The sequence below is a fragment of the Chenopodium album genome, chromosome 19 (assembly GCF_948465745.1).
Source record: "Chenopodium album chromosome 19, dcCheAlbu1.1, whole genome shotgun sequence".
Taxonomy (NCBI): domain Eukaryota; kingdom Viridiplantae; phylum Streptophyta; class Magnoliopsida; order Caryophyllales; family Amaranthaceae; genus Chenopodium; species Chenopodium album.
The window spans coordinates 13,028,646-13,052,915 of record NC_137852.1 but is presented as its reverse complement, the minus strand read 5'-3'; the positions used below and the strand labels follow the sequence as shown (position 1 = coordinate 13,052,915).

The window sequence follows — 24,270 nt, the reverse complement described above, 5'->3', positions numbered from 1 at the left end:
GTCATTTGTGACATTTGAAATAATTATGTGTTGTTTAGTAGAAATCATTAGCTATAGGATTTTGTCATCTTGCATGCCTAACACTTAGAATATTTTGCCCTACTCTTTAACCTATTGCTTTTAAGCACTAAGTGGAGATCATTAATAAATTCTTATTATTCTTATTATATATGAAAAAAAAAATCTTATAATTAATTTATTACTATTATTTGTTACTAAAATTTTATTTAAGCCCCTAAATAATAGTCACATGATTCCAATCTTGGTACGTTAAGAATATACGAAGTAACTTTGATGATAAATGTGTTAGTCCATATGTGTTACAGCTTAAATAGCTAGGAGATTGTTATATACACCCGGATGTTTCATATATCACTGAGTTTTTTACTCTCATTTTGATAATATTTTTTTCATTTAATTATCAAATAAAGAGCAAAAACTAACCTTGTGTTAGTTGGGTGTACGGTGCACCCTGATTTATATAACAAATTCCACAAATATCTTGGTACACCAGACTCTATGTGTGCCTGAATAAATATCTATGCTCTAAAAAAAAAAAGGTTTTTAGAGTGTTTGTTTCTTAGTAGTTCTTTTCCAAAAAAAAAAAAAAATTAAATAAAGATACAATATATTAGATAAATTAAAGTAGAAAAATCTTCATCTAAATCTGATTGCATTTAGAAAATGACTGCAAGAGTTAGAGTTGATTTTGAATTAAGATAATAATTATTGTAGAACTGCAGCTTATGGGTTGTATTTTGTCCCTTTCTCTCACTACCTGTATGATTAATTTAATTAATTGAAATCTTTTTACTGATCCAGAAATGTTAAAGTGGAGAGAATATTGGAGAAAGCGGCTTAGCCTTCTGTATTCTATTAATCACAAATATATACCAAAATACAATAGAATACCTAACTTGCCTAAAACTCCTAAACAAGATAAACTTTCCAAATATACAATATTAACAAATATAACAAACCAAACTCTAATACTCCCCCTCAAGTTGGAGCATGTAAATCACGAATGCCCAACTTGCGTAAGAGAAAACCAAACTGTTGCCGTCCAAGAGCCTTGGTGAGAATATCTGCCAACTGATTACCTGTCGAAACATATGAGGTAGAAATACTACCGTTGATCAACTCATCACGAACAAAGTGACAGTCTACCTCTATATGTTTCGTATGTTCATGAAACACCGGATTCTTAGCGATATGCAAAGCCGAGTGATTATCACAAAACAACTGCATAGGCTTTGAATGCTTAACACCAAGAACAAACAACAACATTTTCAACCATTTCAACTCACGAGAAGTAAAAGCCATAGACCTGTATTCAGCTTCAGAAGAAGATGTAGCCGCAGTAGGTTGTTTCTTAGTCTTCCAAGAAACAGGGGAGCGACCTAGGAAAACAAAATAACCTGACAAAGAACGCCGACTCAAGGGGCATGCCGCCCAATCACTATCACAAAATGCCGTCAATTGCAAATCCTTCGTAGGTCGCAACAAAATACCTTGTCCCGGGCTACCCTTAAGATAGCGCAAGACACGAATGACCGCATCCCAATGAGAAACCTGTGAAACACTCAAAAAAACTGTGCCAAAACATGCACTGAGTAACTCAACTCCGGTCGAGAGACCGACAAGTAAACCAAACGACCAACCAAACGACGATACTGCTCCGGATGAGCAAACGGCTCACCGGAGGCAAGTGCAAGACGATGATTTTGCTCCATCGGAGTATCAATGGGTTTACAACCCAACATTCCTGCCTCAGTCAAAATATCAAGAGCATACTTTCGTTGTGAAAGAAAGATGCCCTCGGGACTCCGAGCAACCTCAATACCTAAGAAATACTTAAGCAAACCCAAATCCTTCATATAGAAGCATTTGCTCAAATAGGCTTTAAAACGAACAATTGCATCATGAGAGTTGCCTGCAATTATCAAATCATCGACATAAACAAGAACATGCAAAGAGACACTGCCCTGTACATAGCTAAATAGAGAGTAATCAGCATATGAGTTTTTAAACCCAAAACCTCGCAGAGCACTGGACAATTTTGCAAACCACTGTCTCGGGGCTTATTTCAAGCCATATAAGGATTTGTCCAACCTGCAAACTTTGCCAGGTGTCGAAGTACCGTACCCTGGAGGCAATTGCATATACACTTCTTCTTCCAAATCACCATGAAGAAAAGCATTATGAACATCCATCTGATGTAACTCCCAATTCAAAGAAACTGCAACAGACAACAAGACACGTACCGTAGTTATCTTTGCAACTGGAGCGAACGTCTCATTGTAATCAACACCTTCAACCTGACGGTTGCCACGAACAACCAAATGAGCCTTGAGACGTTCCACCTTTGACTTGTCGGTGTACTTAATTTTGTACACCCAACCACAACCAATGGCCCTCTTGCCTGGAGGAAGATCCACAATGGTCCATGTGCCATTGCGTTCTAGAGCATCAATCTCATCTTGCATATCCTTACGCCAACCGACGTCTTTAACCGCCTCTTTGAATGAAGACGGTTCCTTTCCCTTAGTAATTGTCACCAAAAAACACCTGTGTCTGTTAGAAAAACGATTATATTCAACATGACAAGCTATAGGGAAAGGTTTACCTGAGGAATGTGATTGAGGAGGGTCGATAGTTGATGTAGATGGGTCTATATTTTCAGTGACGATGGTGTGAGTAACATAATTCCGATGCCACGAAGGAGGACGTTTCTCACGATGACCCTTACCCAAATTTTCCGACGAACTCCCCCTCAAATAATTCGGGTTAATAAAAACATTTTTATCCATTATTTCACGCTCAACAACCACTCCGGAGCGAGAAGTATCACAAGAATCTTCACCGGAAATATCGCCGGAGCTTGAACCACCGCCGGCAAGCTGCCCGGAGCTCACTGGCACCACCACCTCCCTGGCAGCCACCTGCCGTGGCTGGGCAGCAGCCTGCTGGTGCGTGCAGGGCTGCTGCAGGGGGTCAGGAAGCCTCCCACGCTGCTGGGCAGGCTGGTCCGCAGCCTGGCTGCGGTTTGGAGCGCTTCCTCGCGGCTGGGCTGCGGACTCCACTGTGTGGGGGGGGCTGCGAACTCTGCTGGGCAGCGTGCTCCGCAGGCTGGTTGCGGGGAGGCACCTACTGCCGCGGCTGGGCTGTGAGGCTTGCTGTCTCGGCATTCGCACCCCCACCTTGCACATAATTCGGCCTTAAATCGCCCTCTTCGTCATCCCATATAGGAGGTTGCGCAAAATATGATTCCCATAACACTCTCCGGCCATCCGGAAGTGATTCAAGATACGGGAACTTGTCTTCAAAAAATTGCACATCCCGACTCACAAAAAATTCATTCGTCTCTAAATCAAAAAGACGCCAACCTTTCTTTCCATGAGGATAACCAACAAAAATGCATTTCCGAGAACGAGAATCAAACTTATCTTTTATCCGAGGACGATTCACAGCATAAGCAAGACACCCAAAGACTCTTAAACTATCATACGAAGGTAATTGACCGAATAAAAGCTCATGAGGGGTTTTACCTTTCAAAACCGGAGTAGGTGTGCGATTAATGAGATGCACCGCTGTCATAACACACTCACCCCAAAAATACTTTGGCAACTTTGCCTGAAACCGAAGGGCACGAGCCACATTTAAAATGTGACGATGTTTACGCTCAACTTTACCATTCTGTTGAGCCGTGTCAACACATGAGGTTTGATGCAGAATGCCCTTCTGAGCAAAAAATGACCCCAAGCTCAAAAATTCTTGGCCATTATCACTTCGAACCACTTTCACTTTCTTGCCAAATTGAGTCTTAGCCATAGCACAGAACTCACGCACCAACTGAGAAGCCTGATATTTACCAACCATCAAAAAAACCCAAGTTGCACGAGAAAAATCATCAACAATAGTTAGGAAATAACGAGCATCATAACTAGAAACAATCTTGTTCGGACCCCAAATATCACAATGAACTAATTCAAAAATTTCAGATGCTTTATTGATACTTAAGGGAAAAGAGTTTCGGGGTTGCTTCCCCATAAAACAAATGTCACAATCAAATGAACAAACTGAATTACTACTATGAGTACTATGACTACTAGAGACTCCCGGAAGAGAGCTCACAACTTGCATTGACGCATGCCCGAGACGCCTATGCCATAACAAACTTGCATCTGAAATAACCACTTTGTTCGCCTGCAGATTCCGAGCACGAACCGGACGAAAAATATAGACCCCATCACATTGGACCCTCGCTCCAATCAGGTTCCTCAAACTGCGGTCCTGAATAATGCATAGCTTGTCAGTGAACATAATAAAATAGCATTGTTTTTCTATCAATTGAGACACAGATAACAAGTTGCATTTAAGAGCAGGAACATATAAAACATTATCAAGAGTTAAATTATCAGACAAAATAACTCTTCCTTCCTTCGTTGCTGTCGTGCTCTTCCATTGGGCAATCCAACAGGTGAAGAGATGTCATGTAAATCAGTGAAAAGATCAATATTACCGGACATATGATTTGAAGCTCCAGTGTCAATGAGCCAATCAATGGAATTATACGTACCAAGTTTGTTGCCATCTGACGAAGAGCTAGATTTGGCACCCTTTACCGCAAACATGAGTTCCTTCCATTGAGCATCAGAAATCGTTGGAACACTCCCATGATCAGAATCAGAAACCGGCTCATTGTTACCACGAGAATTTCCAGCAGCACCAGCAAACTCACCCTTGCCCTTACCAGACGACCGACCACCACTACCTCCTCGACCACCACGCCCTCCACGCCCCCCACCCGGGAAGCCATGGAGCTGATAACAGTGGTCCTTATCATGACCAGACTGTTTACAATAAGTACACTCAATCCGCTCGGCATTTCGACCGGAAGCCGTACCTGTTGCATTAAAACCAACAGTCGCAGAAGAAGAAGAGGTCTCATGTGCCTCAGACACAGATTGCTTACGCTCATCGGCAATAACCTTAGCATAAGTAGCATTCATACTAGGCAAAGGATCACTCATCAACAAAGTAGACACCACAGAACCAAACTTCTTAGGGTCCAAACCCAGACAAAACTGATGCAATAACTCATTCTCATGCAACTTAGCATATTCTTTCGCAGCGGAACAAGTACAAGAAGGCAATTTCACATAGCTAGACAATAAATTTTGCAATTTATTCAATTCACCATAATAAACTGCTACAGAACGACCTCGTTGCTTACAATCAGCAATATCATGTTTCAATTCAAAAATACGAGGACCGTTACCAAGAGAATAACGATCACGCAAATCATCCCACAAAGTTTTAGCATCATCACGAATAATAACAGTAGAACGAATATAAACATCAAGAGTATTATAAATCCAAGCAACAACAGTAGAATTAACAATACCCCACTGACGATAATCTGGATGCTTAGAATCAGGTTGAGCAATCGAACCATCAACAAACCCGAGCTTGCTCTTGGACCGAAGGTTGTTGCGGATTGACCTCGACCACTCTTCATAGTTGTCGACGGTAAGCAACACGGGGCAAATCACCAGTTGAGAGCCTTCACTCGGATGAAGATAATAATCGGTGAAGGGCTCATACTTAGGTGGAGGAGAAGGAGGCGTATTGTCATCATCACCTGACATTATGCAAGCAAAGAAACACGCACAAAAAATGAAACACAAGGGGTAGCACTACACGCACCACACCACTAACACCACGACGCCTAGCACCACACACGCAGCACCACACGCACACTCCACACACCTACGGCACACAACAGCACCACACTTCACGCAGCACACACAAAGGCGCACCACACACCAAAAATGAGCACCACAAGCAGCAGCACCCACACCCCGAAAACAGAACCAAAACTGCAGCAAAACAGAACCAAAACTGCAGCAAAACAGAACCAAATCGGCAGCACACAACGATGCGCACCACAACAAACACGAACCAGAAAAAAAAATTAGGGTTTGTGAGCCCTAATTTCGAGCAAATCAACAGATTTTGCACGTAAAAGAAACTGAAAAAAAAAATAAATAAGATTGAAGCCTAATATTCTCAAACAAACAACGAATTTGCGGAATTAAACAAGAACAAACCAAGATCGATGGAAAAATCTCTAGAAATTAGAGAGGCCTGATACCATGTTAAAGTGGAGAGAATATTGGAGAAAACGGCTTAGCCTTCTGTATTCTATTAATCACAAATATATACCAAAATACAATAGAATACCTAACTTGCCTAAAACTCCTAAACAAGATAAACTTTCCAAATATACAATATTAACAAATATAACAAACCAAACTCTAATAAGAAAAATCTAAAGCGACAAAGATTAAATTAATGGACCGGAGATCATACTGGGTATTTTTTTTGGAGATTTCTTTGATGTGATTTGGTTGATTATGCTTTTCGCTTTATGGCAACCTGCTTAAAAAATGTAGTAGTGCGTGATAGATAACACCACTTACATGTATATGTTGATAATTTGTTAATGATACCAATCTCCTAGTAAGTCGGAGAAATAAGACTAAGGCCCTGTTTGATTCACCTTAATTTTGCTGAACTGAACTTATTTTTACTGAACTGAACTTATTTTTACTGAACTGAAATTATTTTTACTGAAATTAAATTATATTTTACTGAACTGAAATTATTTTTACTGATTTTCTATTATAATTCTTCTTTAAGAAAACTGAATTTTACTGAACTGAACTTATTTTTACTGAACTGAAATTATTTTTACTGAACTGAAATTAATTTTACTGAACTGAACTTATTTTTACTGAACTGAAATTATTTTTACTTAATATTATTTTTTTAAGTTGAAAAGAACAGGGCCTAATACATATAATATAATCACCGGCCAATTTACCAGATTGGTAAATAAAAAAGACCCTTAGCAACAATTTGGTAAAAAAACTTACTCCGGCGACAATTTCGTAAAAAAAACTGACCTTAAGCGACAATTTGGTAAATAAATTAATCTTAGGCGACAATTAACCCAAAAAATAAAAAAAATTCCGATAAATTACTCGCGAATGCTTAATATAGTTCGTTTTTCTTGTTATTTTACCAACCCTTTTTACGGAAATAACAATTTGAAGAAAAAAAATGTTAAGTATTAAGTTTCACTTAAGTTTCATACCCCTTATTAACGAAATTTTTTTAAAAGGGGTTGGAAATAAAAAGGGATGACTAGTAAATTCAAAATTTTAAATAGGAAAAATAAATTTAAGAACACAAAACCAATTAAATTAGGATCTTTAAAGAGTTTGTCGGGAAAAAATAGATTTTTTGGTCTAACTATCGCCGGAGTTTATTATTTTTACCAAATTGTCGCATATTGTTAGCTTTTTTTACCAAACTGTCGCTGGAGTAAGTTTTTTTTACCAAATTTTCGCTAGAGGTCTTTTTTATTTACGAATCTGGTCAATTGGCCAATAATCACCTAGTTAACAGTGGTTGATTATAGGCCTTAATAAAGTGAAGTAGTTGAATTTAGTCTAATGAAATTTGAGAGTTTATAACAATGGTTGCAAATTTGATTTTGCAAACTTAGGGCCTATTCTCATACGATTATTTTCAGTTCAATTCAATTCAGTTCAGCTCTAATAAGTTCATTTTAGTTCAGTTCAGCTCCTAATTTCCTTCTCTTATAAAATATTCATTTCAGTTCATTTCAGCTCTAATAAGTTAAGTTCAGTTCAGTTCAGCTCAGCTCAGCTCATTTCAGTCAATGGAAACAGACCCTTATAACACAATAGTAGTTTATATATCACACCTTGCTAGGCTAAGTCTTGGTACATACTCGTGCAGTATAAAACCCTACTATTATTATGACAATTTTTGTAAATAAGAAGTATAAACTTTTTCAATTATGAGATAGTGAAGGTAAAACATTGTTATATACATCCGGGTACACTGTGCATCTATAAATATTTTGTTATTATTTTGATGATTTTTATTTATTTAATCATCAAATGAACATCAAAAACTAACCTTGGGTTAGTTGGGTGCACGGTGCACCCGGGTGTATATAACAATTTTCAAGTAAAGGTAGAGTTTTATAGATTAGGTAAATTTCAATGGTATAAATGTAATACTACCTCCGTTTCTTTTTAGTTGACACGTATTCCTTTTTAGGAAGTTTCTTTTTAGTTGACACGTTTCATTTTTGGGTAAATTTTTTACCTTGCATTTACTAGGTACCCCACTTGCTTTTTCATTTTCTATCACTCTCTCTCATCTCGTTAATATATGTGCCTAAATCAAACGCGTCAACTAAATAAAAATGAAGGAAGTAATTGATAGTTTCATTGAGATTCCCATGATACTATATATGTTTCTAATAGCACATAAAATATATCATTGAAATTTAAAATTTAACAAAAAAAAAACCAATATATCCCGATATGTATGCTGGTATCTATCCAAAATGGCCCCACCTTGCTATATATGCCAATGATTGTCAGAGTGGTAATTTTATCCTTTGAATTGAACTATGGAAGGTGACTTTTGTATGGACCTATCGATATATAAACTATTATCATTGTTTCCAATAATCACAACAACAGGCTTTCACACATAGTTTAAAGAAAATTAAGTATGTGTGTGTGTGTTTAAAGAAAATTATGTGTGTGCGTGTGGAGAAGGGGATATTATACAATATAAAGTTACTATAATTAGTAGATATATTGTTCAACAATATTGGGATAAATCAATAAAGGGGGTGTTTACTGTAATAATAACTTCGTACATTGAGATGATTATAACAAGATCTCACGTGATTATATTTTGTCATAATATAAATTTGAAAAGCTCGTTAAAATAAAGATTGTGACTAGTGTTATAAGTCAAAATGTATATGTCAACTATGAAATAGAAAAAGTATAACGAAATTATTGAAGATGAAAGTTTCTACGTTTTGCCACAAATGTATAGCACAGACTTGTAACTTATAAACTTGTGACGACTTATCCATCATTCCATCCTACATACACAGATACACTCAATCTTTGCCATTAAAGTGGCCAAGACCTCAAGGATAAATTTCTATGAAGAGTTGATGTTAATTAGTTTAAAAAATGAAATATTAAATTGTAATGCCTAAACCATACATAACATCAAATTTTGTTTAAATCATTGTCTTTTAGTATTGATTCTAAATATAAAAATTTAAATTCATGTTATGGGTTGTTAGCACCCCATGGGAGATGGGACACAAATATCCGATGGGTTGGAGCCACTAAAATTATTCTCAGCATCTCACATACACTTGTGACAAAATTTCAGTTGGCTTAATAATATAATTCTATAATTCAACATACGGGATTTAAGGTTTATTAATATTATTCTCAAACAACTGACAAATTTCTCTTGTGAACAAGATAAACTTATTTATTTTAGTATTATTATTTTTTTGTCAGCTCGTAATCCTAGCACTGTCTTATGATCTGATCTTCCCTAATTATTGTATATTGATCAAGTACATTATTGGTTATTATGAAAAGAGAAAAATCTAAATTTCCACAATTAACGGCTTAAAATGAATGTACTCTTTGGTCACCCTAACAATTGATTATGATATTACCCATATATAATGATTAACGATCGAGGCTGGCTTGGAAATTAATACTTTTCTAGGTTTTCTTGCTTGTATCTAAAGCCCATCTAATTTTAATTTGTATTCAACACATACTTATCCAATAATTACTCCAAGGGAAATTTTCAATGGTGACCCCCTAGTTTTGCTATGCACCAATGATGGCCTTCCTTTTTTGTAATTATACAAAATGACCCCAACTAAAAAAAAAAAAAAAACACGGTTTCTAAATACAACCTTGACCTACTTAACACGGCTGCTAGGCGTGCTAGCTACTGGCCTTGCTAGCGCTGCTAACTTGTTAGCACGCCTCGCGCGGCAGCATGGCTGGCCATGCCGCACCATCTAGCTAGCCAGTGCTGCTAGCTTGGCATGGTGCGGTTGACATAGCTAGCTATGCACGGCCCTTAGCCCTTGAATTGCTCGAGGCATTCCGAGGCTAGGGTTGTACTTGTGACTTGTTGTTTGCTTGATTTTTCGTCTCGTCGATTTCTAAATTCGACTCGACTTGCGATGCTCGGTTTCGACGCTCTAAGCTCGGAATCTGATGCCTTTGTTCGTAATACTCTAATGACTCATTTAATCCTTAGGATTAATTCGTCGTTTCGGTTTGGTTACTCGGGTGTGTCCCGAAGGGTTTAGTCAAGATTAAGGTATAATATTAATTATGCATCAATACTACCGATCGAAAGCGGCATGCAGTTAGGCATTCCAATCACTTGACCTCACTAAATAATTAGATTCTAATAATTCCAAACCCTCTATCGGAATAATACACTTGTTCGAAGGACATCATTCCTTTCAATATTTTGGTATAAAATTAAAATCGGCGACACATTGGTATAAAAGTCAACAAAATGTAACAAATTGGTATAAAAGTTCGTATAAAGTGAAAGATTGGTATAAAAGTTAGTAAACAACGACCATTAACCCTTTTTTCAAGCATGTCAAAGTAAGTGTGTATCATGTTATTTATAAATTTATTACTATTTTTTCTTAGTAGTGTTGAATAATATTGTGTATTAATAGTTTTAGAACTCTAAAAGCAAAGAACAACCAAAGAATAAACAAATAAAAGAAATGAAATATAAAGATAAAAAAAACGAAATCAAATAAAATAGAATAAAATTCAAGACAATGCAAAAGAGTTATTCTGTAAAAATTGCAATTTCGAGATTTAATTAAACATTTTTGGCTTTACATTGAGCTTTCAATTTTTGCAATACAAAAGAGTATATACAAATAAATGTGTTTCTAATTTCTATAACAATATAACCTTTAAGTTAATTTCAACAAGTTTTAAGTTTTATGTCATGAAATCTTAGGCCTTCTCTAGAATAGTTCTCACTTCTAAGACTCCAAATTATAATTAGATTATATGAAATAAAAATACCCTTCAAAAGAAAAAAAAAAAATAATACGGAGTAAAAAAAAATAATTTAGCTACCTGTTACTTCTACAAATATGCCAATATGAACAATGTTTGATCAATAATAATTCTCCCACACATTTTCTCCTCTCTTCCATTCTTTAGATTATTTATCACTTTCTCTTTCTCTTTTAATTCGTCTTTTTGAGAATTCTACTTGCTCTTACAAATTTTTTTGTTATTTTTTTTGTCAATAATCATTAAAAACTACTATAGATGTTAAAGACAATAATAATTTTTTTAATAAAAAAAGCAATTGTATGATACGCACTTCCTTCAGCTTTTATACCAATACGTTGCAAGGGTGCTAACTTTTATACCAATTGTCGCTTGTGTTAACTTTATACCAATGTGTCATAAGGGTGTTAATTTTATACCAATTTGGTCAATTGGCCTAGTAAGCTAGCAAAGTTTAATGTAACCGGTTATTAGCTCTTGGGAGTAAAGTGAAGCTAGGGTTTAGTTACAATTAATACAAAATTATATAAATGAATAGTTTTTGTATGTTTATGAAATGATTGAAGTTGTTTTGCCTTGATAAACGTCAGGTGCAATAATTTAATAATTGTAAGAAGAACTGCAATTCAAATATTAATTAGAAGTCTATACGATATAAAAAGTTGTGGCTGATTCTAAGTGGAATCTTAAACTGTTAAATCGTATGTTCTTATTCGATGAACAGTTGAAGTGTCATAATCTTAATATGGTTTTACAATCAAATGATTCAATTTCGACGATGACAAATTAAGTTATAAGTCATTCTTACTTATTAATTTTTTTTTTTTTTTTAACGGGCATTCTTACTTATTATTGTTCACGAAGAAATCTCTACCTTAAATATTATTGTATGCATGTTAATAATAAATTATGATTATAGAATGATTTCAAATAATCTACAAAATAATCCAAGCAATCTACATAATTTTAACTCTCTTCTTTTTTTTTTTTTTTTTTTTTTTTTGAAAGAAAATTATTTTACTATAAATTGCATGATAGCTTGATTTATATATAGGGTTTGGCTCTATTCTCTTCACCTTTTTTTTTAGAACTTAAATGATTTATAATGAGCTGAAATTATTTTGCCGAACTTAAATTATTTTTTTCTCTATTGTATTTCTTCTTTAGAATTGCCGATTGTTTAATAAATTGAACTTATATTTACTTAATAGAAATTATTGTTTTTGAACTGAAAATATCTAAACTAAAGTAAATTATGTATTGAATATTTTTTTAGGTGAAGAAAACATAGCTTTAATAGAAAATAAGGGACGGGTGAATTTTTCTTACTTTTTATTTAAATAAGGAAACTTTTGATCACTAAAAAGATCAAATACATACGGAGTATGAATGATTATTACAAGTACTATTTAAGTTGGTATGTCATTTTTTCAGTAACTTTGGAGAATTATACGACTGTATGTACGACTACTTGACTAGGTTCCACAATCCAATTCTAAGCAAATTAATTAATAGGTCCAAAATAGGATCTTAATTTCGAAAATTCAATTGTAATCCATATGGGATTCATATGACACTTATAAATATTCAAAATCCTGGATCCGACTATGCATGTAATAGCAATAAACTATGATTAATTAGAGAAAACCTAAATGATTAATTCAACACCAATTAAAAAGGTGGTAGATTTAGAGCAGGTGAAAAAGAAAGAGGCTGAACTCATGAATTATTCTTAGAAAGAATAAATCAAGCACAACACAAGGACTTAAGAAACAGCAGTGAACAAACTAACCTACATTTCATTAAGTGGTCCAATTAACAACTAAAATCAAAAGAGAGTATCTTTATTAGTCCAAGTGTATAAATTAAATAATTTGATATTAAAAAAAATTTATAACATGGGAGGACAAAGACTATAGGTGTTCTTCTTACAAGATATGTTAAATAATAGTGTTTTTAATTAGTTGAGTGAATTAAGATACTAAACATGGTTTAATGATGACCAAGAAAATTATGAGGTAGTTTGCTGGTAATAATTACTTGTATTAGTTAAGGGATTTGTCTTTTAGCATGCCTAATACTTATGCAATTTATTTTACTACTCATATTTTATTGGTTTATGTGTCAACCATTAGCCAAAACCAACACACTGTACTACTTTAACCAGTAGCTAAGAACTTAAGATTAATACAAGTAATGTTTAATTAGCATTTGATTTGTCCTTAATTTACTTTATATTTTTCTTGGTTTTAATAATTTTTAGATGGGATGTGGACAGTAGTATAGTAGTAGTAGTAGTAGTTGGTTGATGTGTTAGACAAGAGAAGAATAATGTGACAATTGCTCAATGTTTTGCTTGTAGCTGAAAAAGTAGAATAATGAATGAGAGAAAATATAAAGTATTTTTTCCTTTTTTTTTTTTTTTACAAATGACAAAATCTTGATTTTAAAGAGAAGAATACATTATTTGACATCAAAATATAAGCTTCCTTTAGCTAAGTTGAGTGGCTGGTGAACCAAAATGACTAATAATGTGACATAATTTGGGAGTTCTCATTTGAAAATAGGATGTCAAATCAGATGTGTGGACTTAATGAAACACATCTGATTTGTTACCCTTGCCCTACCCCTACTTCATTCTAAAGTGTCTAGGTTATTGAACTTGGGCCTTACTTGATGCCAATTTAAATATAGGGGTGTCTTTCGGTTTGGATTTAGGCCAAATCCAATCCGATCCGAAATATAATTCGAATTTTGATTTTTAAATTCAATCCGATCTGAATTTTACACGAATCCAATCCGATCCAATTCGAATTAAAATTTGGTTATTTGGATCCGATCCGAAAATTCGAATTAAAATACATTGTAAATTTTTAGGGACTTAGTTAATTATAAAAATAAAAATGCAATTATAAAAAGCTTAGTGTTAAATACATAGTTATACATGATTAATACAAATATTAAAAACATAATTTTACATGGTTTATTTTAAATTAATTATCAACGTAATTTTACATGATTAATATAAAGTTTCTTTATTTGTAAAAAAATGGTTTCTTATTTCGGTTTATTCGGTTTTTTGGATCCAAACAAGGTCAATCCGATCCGAAAATTAAAATTTTCAAAAAATTTCAATTCGATCCAATCTGATTTAAAGTTTGGATCTGATCCAAATTAAATTTCAATTTGGTTTGGATGTGATTGGATTTCGGTTTTTATCCGAAAAATGGACACCCCTATTTTAATAGGGGCCACATGGAGTGAAAATTCAAAGAATTTGATGAGTTAGAAACTTGTTTAACTGAGATACAAAAGATAGAGTGAAAATTCATGGGAACTCATGAATTTCCACTTCCCACAAAAAGCATAGGAAGCTAATTACCAAGTCCTCCCTAGTCCTCCCTGGCCAATCAAAATTTATAGAGTTTTTAAATTCTCACATTGCCAACCAAACAAGTTTAGGAATTGCTTAAGAATTTCAATAAGGAAAAAACATCCCATATAAAAAGCAATTTTCTACAGAAATTTTATTCCCACGTCAACCAAATGAGCCCTCAGTCCAGTCATTGTGACAAATGTCGGCTAGGTAGCACCCTTCATCTAACCTATCCAAAAAAAAAAATATAGAGATTACATCGTTTGTCATATTGTTCTTTCCCTAGGATCAATAACATGATATATTACCTTTGTATCATCATGTTCTTAACACATATCTACTTTATTTCATTTTTGACAATAATTAGTGAGTCATAAAGTGAATAAAGTAGTATGTAGAGATTGGGTAAAGATGTGTGTGGGTGTAAGAAAAAAAGGGATAAGAAAGAAAGATAATGTAAATAGTGTGGTATAACTTCATAGTGGTAAAATATTGAAAAGGATTTCCCAAAATGAATAAAAGATAGAAGTAAGTCGAATTTTAAAATGACTAAATATATATATATATATATATATATATATATATATATATATATATATATATATATATATATATATATATATATTTTTTACAAAAAAAATGACTAAAAATAAAAAGCAAATCAAACACTCTTAAACAAACCGAAGGAGTATAAGTAATTCTATTTAAATAATGCTATAATAATGATTGAGACGACCTTCTCATATATTAGTAGAACACACTAGTGGGTAACAATTTTATGATATCATAAAGCTAATCATAAGCTTTAAATGACCTAACTCTACAATTAATATAATCAAGATCAATAATTTTGATATTAATTCAGAATTTATGTTACATAATAAAGGAAGGATTATCTTGACAGGGTTTTTGAGAAAATTCTAAGATCCTAAAAATTAGTTTGATAGAATCATCTTGTTCACCTTAAATAATCATAAAGTGATAAGTGTTGGCCAATTACTCTACCCCCTTTCATAATCAAAATTTTACGATTACATATCATCTGATGTACAGTTTGACAATTTTCAATAAGCTTATCTTGAGACAAATATTTTGATTACCAGTTTTTGATGCACATATTTATAATTATCAATTTACCTTATCTTGAGACAAATATCGTGATTACTAGCTTTGTACATCATTTGATGTACATATTGATAATCATCAATTTATCTTGTCTTGAGACAGATATCGTAATTACTAGCTTTGCACATCATTTTGATGTATTAGTATGAATGTAGGACTACAATCAAATTAACAATTGCCTTATCTTGAGACAAAAATTTGTGTCCTAAGTTTTGATTTTTTAATTGTTGATAGTTTCTGACAGTTATTCTGAGGAAAGCTTCACCATTCATTTATACCTACCATAATTGTGATTGCAACCTTTTCATAATCATTTTTTTTTTTTTTTATATGATCAATTGAGAAGTGTAATGTCAAGATCGTATTGGCTCTCGAGGTGGGTCCAACTTCCTAGGAACGGGTCACTTATCTGACACGTGGTATGTCCTAAAGGTCAGTTTAAACCAGTGACGATGTGCCAACACACCACATTATTGTACCTCTAAAATCCAAAGAAATCAAAGTCAGGGACATAAAATTTCCTAAAAAAGAGGGAAAAAAACAAGAAAAGCCAAGAAAATGAGGAATATATTGAATGATTGAAGATATCACGTGACTGACACGAGGTAAGATGTGAAAAGTGGCACTGAACTTGCCAGAGTTGCCTCCACTTAAGGGGGGAAAGAGAGAGTGATGTGGTGAAATTTCGAAAAAGTCCTTTGATCATTTTTTAAGTTCGTTTTGAGTTTTGACCCTAGAATATAAACTTTATTTTGAAGGCACACCATACACCATATATAGATATAGAAAAAAAATGCAGCACTAAGCACACCCCTTTAAACCTGTAAGGAAGATCCAAGGCATATGTTATAAAAAATTCTACTAATATTTTGCAGATAAGGTATTGCATCAGTTCGTCAGTCCGAACTAACGAAATGCAAATTCTTGATATCCTCAATTAGCGGGATTGTATCCTCTATTTGCTAGATGATATCTTCTACTAGCTAGCTGGATACTATCCTTTATTGGCTAGATGATATTTCTACTGGCTGGATGATATTCTCTATTGGCTGGATGATATCCTCTACTAGATGGATGATATTCTCTATTGGCTGGATGATATCCTCTACTAGATGGATGATATAGACACAATCATAAATGATATCATATAACTAATAGAGAATATCATCCAGCCAATAAACACTAGTAGAAAAAACTAATTGGGAAGCGGTTCAAACCCCCCAATGGCAAGCGGTTTTGAACCGCTCCCTAATGGGGGGCTTGCCAATGACCATTTAAATGGCAAGCGGTTCAGAACCGCTTGCCTTTTGATGAGAATGGCAAGCGGTTTGGCGCCAAAACCGCTTGCCATTACACATGACATACTCTTATGTCAATTGTAATGGCAAGCGGTTTTGGCGCCAAACCGCTTGCCATTTTCTTCAAATGGGAAGCGGTTCTTTACCTAAACCGCTTGCCATTCTCTTTTTTTTTTTCCTAAATTATTATTAATTTGTAAATAATATAATTATTGACCTGTTTTAATATAAATAGTCATGTCTTAATTATAATAGGGACCTGTCACAATAATATTAATATTATTAATAATAATAATAATATTATTATTATTAATATTAATATTATTAATAATAATAATACAATATAATATATAACATGAAATAAAAATTACATATATATATATATCATATCAAAAGTAACATCATTGTAATATTGAATTAACAATAATATGTAAGTACAACAAAATGTGTAAAGATATATAACACCATCAATAGCTACGTACTAATCATAATGAATGTTAATATATATATAAACATATACTAACTAAAATAATGTTCATCATACTAATAACTAATAAACTCAAGCTCACTAATTAAGTTGGTGTGTGTGCACCCACTACGACAATACTAATAGATGCCATCAAATGTCACGAAATAAGCCCACATGTCGCGAATTTCATCGATTTCTTTGCTTGTTAACGGGCCTTCCCTTTGAATCGCGCAAACCTTTAGGAAAAAAAACACAAACATTATATATATAACACTTGACTATTATAAAAAAAATTAAAATAATTAGCTAGCTAGGACTAATTGATGCCATTTACAAATCACATCAAAAGAGATTTTCTACATTTCATATCATATGCACTAATTCTCTATCAAAACAAGTCAATATTCCCTAATCTTAGGTGTCTAAGGCTTGAAATCACATCAAAAGAAAATTTTACTAAGTTTTAGGACGCAATTTATACAAGATGCCCCAAAAAAGGCCTATATGACTTATACTTTGTCCATTTTCTACATTTTTTATCAAATGCACTAATTCTTTATCATAACATGTCAATATTACCTAGGATTTGGTGTCTAAGACTTGAAATCACATCAAAAAAACATTTTACTAAGTTTTAGGGCCTATTTTATCCAAGGATGCCCCAAATAAGGCCTATTGTACTTCTACTTTGCCCATTTTCTACTATTCTAGTCAAATGCACTAATTCTCTATCAATACAAGTCAATATTACCTAGTCTTAGGTGTCTAAGGCTTGAAATCACATCAAAAGAACATTTTACTAAGTTTTAGGACGCAATTTATACAAGATGCCCCAAAAAAGGACCATATGACTTATACTTTGTCCATTTTCTACATTTTTTATCAAATGCACTAATTCTTTATCATAACATGTCAATATTACCTAGGATTTGGTGTCTAAGACTTGAAATCACATCAAAAAAACATTTTACTAACTTTTAGGGCCTATTTTATCCAAGGATGCCCCAAATAAGGCCTATTGTACTTCTACTTTGCCCATTTTCTACTATTCTAGTCAAATGCACTAATTCTCTATCAAAACAAGTCAATATTACCTAGTCTTAGGTGTCTAAGGCTTGAAATCACATCAAAAGAACATTTTACTAAGTTTTAGGACGCAATTTATACAAGATGCCCCAAAAAAGGCCTATATGACTTATACTTTGTCCATTTTCTACATTTTTTATCAAATGCACTAATTCTTTATCATAACATGTCAATATTACCTAGGATTTGGTGTCTTAGACTTGAAATCACATCAAAAAAACATTTTACTAAGTTTTAGGACACATTTTATACATGGATGCCCCAAATAAGGCCTATATGACTTCCACTTTGCCCATTTTCTACATTTCTTATAAAATGAATTAATTCTTTCTCATAACATGTCAATATGTCCTAGTCTTAGGAGTTTAAGGCTTGAAATCCCATCAAAATGCATTTTACCAAGTTTTAGGACGGATTTCATCCAAAATGGCCCAAATAAGGCATATGTGACTACTACTTTGCCCAATTTCTACATTTTTTATCAAATGGACTATTTCTTTCTCATAACATGTCACTATTACCTAGTCTTAGGTGTATAAGGTTTGAAATCACATCAAAATAACAATTTACTTAGTTTTAGGACGCAATTTACCCAAAATGGCCCAAATATGAAATGTATGACTTCATTACCAAATTCACTATCAATTATGCAACAAGTTCAAAAAATTTTACCACAATGGCCAAATTCACTTTCATTTACGCACCAAGTTCATAAAATACTACCACATTCCCCGGGCTGCTACCAACGCTGCTGCCATATGGCTGCTGCAGCTAGCTGGGCTGCTGCCGTGGCTGCTGCAGCTGCCTGGGCTGCTGGCGTGGCTGCTGCAGCGGCCTGGGCTGCTGCCGTGGCTGCTGCAGCTGCCTGGGCACCTGCCTGGGCTGCTGCTGCTGCTTCCAAGGCTACTGTCGTGGCTGCTGCAGCTGCCTGGGCTGTTGCCGTGGCTGCTGCAGCGGCCTGGGCACCTGCCTGGGCTGCTGCCGTGGCTGCTGCAGCTGCCTGGGCACCTGCCTGGGCTGCTGCTGCTGCTGCCGTGGCTGCAGCAGCTGCCTGGGCACCTGCCTGGGCTGCTGCTGCTGCTACCGTGGCTGCTGCAGCTGCCATGAGAAGCAATTATTGATCTGGAGAATAAAAAAAAAAAAAAAAAAACCCATACCTCCTCAACGTGTTGAACTTCCGTGCAACAATTGACTATGGCAAACATAAACCTCATCACGTATAGGGCACAATCAACTCCATTGTCTTGTTGCGCACACTTACATGACACAAATTAAAGGTATTCTAGTCATGCATAGCCATAATCAAAGCCAAGTTTACTAAACAAAGCACTGTTCAAAGCATTACCTTTGCATATTTCCACGTTGGACCGGCAACAGAACGACAATTTAGCTTCTTCATCACACTTTAGGAAAATAAGTTCAAAGTAAGAAACATAAATACTCAATAACTTAGGTGAGGATATTCAACAACAGGAATCAATATTTACCCATTCAGTAGGCTCTGCACTAGCAACTTCCGTGGTGGCCAAGTACTAGCTGAATCAAAGTAGTAGATTGTGTTATTAGCAACACATACCACCATAAGGCTCCAATGATGACTGTATATATATTTTTACCAAATAACAATCCATCAGTGTTAGACGTCAACATATATACTTAACAAAGAACTAAAGTATGACATATTTAAACGTACTCCTCAAAGCATGGGGCTAATATGAACTTGTCTCCCGCATGCGTTGATTCTTTCAAACTCCGCGCAAGGTAATCTACCACCTCACGAGGGTTATGTAAGCATCTGGTTTCGGAGGTCTGCTCGGGGCATAACCACCCAACTGCAGCCTGAGAATTGGGTTTACTAAGAATGAGCACCTGTAGTGACCTTCATAAGAGTAATGTGGGAAAATTATTAGTATTTGCATTTTTTTCATTCAGAAATATCAAGAAAACAATATCATTAGGAATGGTAGCATTGCATTACCTCATGAACGCTTGAATAATGGAAATGTTAAGCTCTGAACCGGTGAGAAATTCCTTCACATCGACTCTTGAAATAAATGCGATCGCATCCTCATCATAGTGGAACAATGCCTTAGGTAAAAACACTTGAATTTGTTTGTCCATGGGTAATTCACTAACACGGTTGTGAAGAAAATAACAAGCTTTTGAGAACGACTTAAGGACATCGGCTTCTACGAGTGGAGTCGAAGGAGCTCTCGAACTCTTATTCGACAAGTGTTCACCCTTTGACCCTTGTCCTTGTTCCATGATCTTTGGAGGTTGGACATCCTTGGATTTTGGCTTTTCCACCTTCTTCCTTTTAGCGGGCTGATTTTCCTTTGTAACCTAGTAACATAAAAACACATGGTCATATTAGAAGTTATTGTTTATGTAGACATGATTTAATTAAAAACAAGTAGTGTATACTTACCACTCCTAACAACCTCACCCGATCACGTGGCCATTGCACAAAGCTACCTTTCGCATCAATCAGGTTAATGAAATCATATTCCTCTCTAGGCACCGGTAGTGGTAAGTCCTCAAACCCGACTACTATAGAATTGATCCCGACCGAGATATAGTGGGTACTAGTATTAGACTTGAAATGGACCTTGTCAAACGGTTGTGCGCTACCATACCCCACCAAAGGCAACTCTCCATCCTTGTTTTCCCCGGGGTGAAGAAGCTCACAAGGCGTCTCTTCCTACACAGTTGATAAGGACATTAGTTATGAACTAACCGACGAAAGTTTAATAGAAGCACATATGATTAGCTACTGAAGTTTACCTTAAGATCAGGGAAAGGTTCTGGTGTTGGATTTGCAATCTTCATTAACTCTGCATGCGGAGGACTATGAATCTGCAATGGTAATAGTTACACCAAGTTCTTAAAGAGACCAATTAAGTTCATATTTTAAATTTTGATTGTAATGAAATTACCTTGCTCTCAACAACTAGATCGTCCACGACGTGGTCTGGGTGAGTACTACATGAGTCCACCGGGGTAATCGAGGGTAACGGCAAGTTTGGCAAGTTCATGTGCTTCAAAATGGCATTGAATTGACTTGCATTTGTTCTTGCATCTCCGCGCGTATCTCCGCCTTAAGTGATTCCTTTTCCTTGTCATCCAAATGATATGGTGAATTAACACTTGATCTACTTCTTCCCGATCTAGTGTATTCTGAACCCATCACCTTTTCCCACCCTAGTTGTTTCCCTCCTGAACCAATAACTCGCCCAGGGTGGTATGGTTTTCCCAAAGCCAAGGTAAAAGGATCATTCTCGATGCTTGGAGTGAGCTTGCCTTCAATTACTTCTGATGTATGATCAAGCTGTAACAAAACAAGAAGTTACAAATTCCAAGTAAGAAGTAGTTTATATGAAAATATTTAATAATAAGGGTGTAATAATAGCAAAAGTAGCTTAGGTTGCTTACAAGTGCATCTGCTACTGCTTTTGTATCCGGATGCATGACATACTTGCCTGTGTTCTTGTCAATCCCATGCATAGCACACCACCAGTCAATTGCACGACATACCAAAGTGGAGACCGTGGAAGAAAGCGGTTTATCAGATTTTGAAAATTTGTCTATGGGGTATAGACCCTCTTTGATCCACTTTGGTCTAGATTCCGCAAATGTCTTACAACCCATATGATGGCTATACAATTTCTTCTGAGCATTGGTTCTAGCTTTTTCACTTTTTTCCTACGACATATCAAGAAATGTTAGCATCCATATTTGTAGTAAACCAAAATCACATCAAAAAACTACTCAAACAGATATATATATAAACAAAACATACAAGTGCAGCCGCGGTAACTAATTTCGCCATAAACTTGTTCCAGTCATCCGGAAGTATTTGTGGATATAGCTCCCACGGTTTGATATCGGGTTTCTCCTCTCCTTCAGTAGCTTGTTTATTTTTCTTCGGTCTTTTCCTTTTTTTCTTATGGATCCATCTAGTTCTCAAGTAACTTTTGAAATTTTTGAATCTCTCTTGTACAAAAGCTTCAAATGATTTTCTCTTGGCTGGCTCATCAGGAATGTTAAACACACTCTGTAAGAATGACAACTGTCAACGTTAATAGTTTTTTATAAAAAAAAAAAAGCAAAAAAAAAAGGAGAAGCAGGCCCAGCAGGCCCAGGCAACTGCCCAGGCAGCAGCAGCAGCCCAGGCAACTGCCAAGGCAGCAGCAGCAGCCCAGGCAGCAGCCAGGCAGCAGCAGCAGCAGGCCTGGCAGGCCCAGGCAGCTGCAGCATGCCCAGGTAGCTGCAGCAGGCCCAGGCCAGGCACCTGCCCAGGCAACTGCAGCAGCCCAGGCAGCAGCCAGGCAGCTGCAGCAGCAGCAGCCCTGGCAGGCCCAGGCAGCTGCAGCAGGCCCAAGCAGCTGCAGCAGGCCCAGGCAACTGCCCAGGCAGCTGCAGCAGGCCCAGGCAACTGCCCAGGCAGCTGCAGCAGCAGCAGCCCTGGCAGGCCCAGGCAGCTGCAGCAGGCTCAGGCAACTGCCCAGGCAGCTGCAGCAGGCCCAGGCAACTGCCCAGGCAGCTGCAGCAGCCCTGGCAGGCCCAAGCCGAGGGGAATTGCGGGTTTTGCCTCTTTCATGTACTACATGATTTGTAAGCCAAAATAAAAAAGCAAATTCAAAACACTTACCATTGTATCGTCCCAAGCCGTTTGAAGCAACCCGGGTGGTACCTCGGCCCAATCAAGTGTAATGGGTATTTTACGAGTTAGTATGCCAACGTGTTGGGAATATTTGTCGCGCCATTGGCCAGCAGGTTGACCGAACTCGTCATACTCAAGAACCATGGGTACCCCGGGTTTCTTAAAAGCTTTTGTTGCACCCCTAGCTTTTCTCTTCACCGGTTCCTTTACCCGCCCTCCACCACCGGTGGTTTTCACTTGACTTTGCATGTGACTTTGTCCTTGTGAATCACATACAAACTCAGAAACAACATTATCATTAATATGGGGGGCACATTCAGCTGATATCTCATACTCCACAAGCCTACGTTGCAACTCGTCATGAGCTTGGTCTTCCTCTTCACCTAAATCTGTCTCCTTATTAACATCATACTCCGGGTCATCAGAGTGAGAACTTCTACGGTCTTCATCATCCACATCCTCATCCAAATGAAGGTTCTCATCACTACCCATGATGTGTACACACCTACGATCACAAGCAAAGCAAATTGTTAGTCATAACTAAAAGTAATCAAAGGTGCTTCACCAAAATATCAAACACTTACCCAACTTCTTTGTTTTCACAACAAATTCACATGTTATCCTCTTTACAATTCATATTTAGTGTATATTACATGTATATAAGTTGAAAATGCTTAAAAGTCAAATATTTCATGCAAAAACAAGCCGCTAAGAGCGAAAGATATTTGTTATATATAACATGTTCTAACTTTCCCAACTTCTTTCTTTTCATTCCACCTTTACATCTAATCCTTCTAACAATATATATTTGGTATACATAACATGTTTATAAGTTGAAAATGCTTATAAGTCATTGATTTCATGCAAAAACAAGGTTTTAGGAGCGATATAAGCTCAAAATGACATAAATGAGATTCTAATTTTTCCAACATCTTTATTTTCATGAATTTATAGTTCACATCTAATCAAGCTAGAGATTTTTATAATCATGCATCAATAAAAGTACCTCATTCGAGTATTCCCTCGTTGTGGTCTGATCGAATATAAGTAGTGTCATTGTCTACATCATTTGCTACATCAAGTCTAGGAGCAGTGAAAGGGGGTGAATCATCAAATGCATCATATTCTTCCTCGTCTTCAACATCTCCAACCCCTAAAATTCTTCTTTTGCCAGCAAGGACAATGGAACATTTAGGATCGGCTGGGTCAGTTACATAGAACACTTGCTTAGCTTGAGATGCAAGGAT

At 35.8% G+C, this 24,270-nt stretch overlaps 1 pseudogene; it reads right to left on the bottom strand.

Annotated features, from left to right (window-relative positions):
• Window positions 1–999: 999 nt before the first annotated feature.
• Window positions 1,000–23,515, bottom strand: LOC145594065 (uncharacterized; annotated as a pseudogene).
• Between the last annotated feature and the right edge of the window lie 755 nt (window positions 23,516–24,270).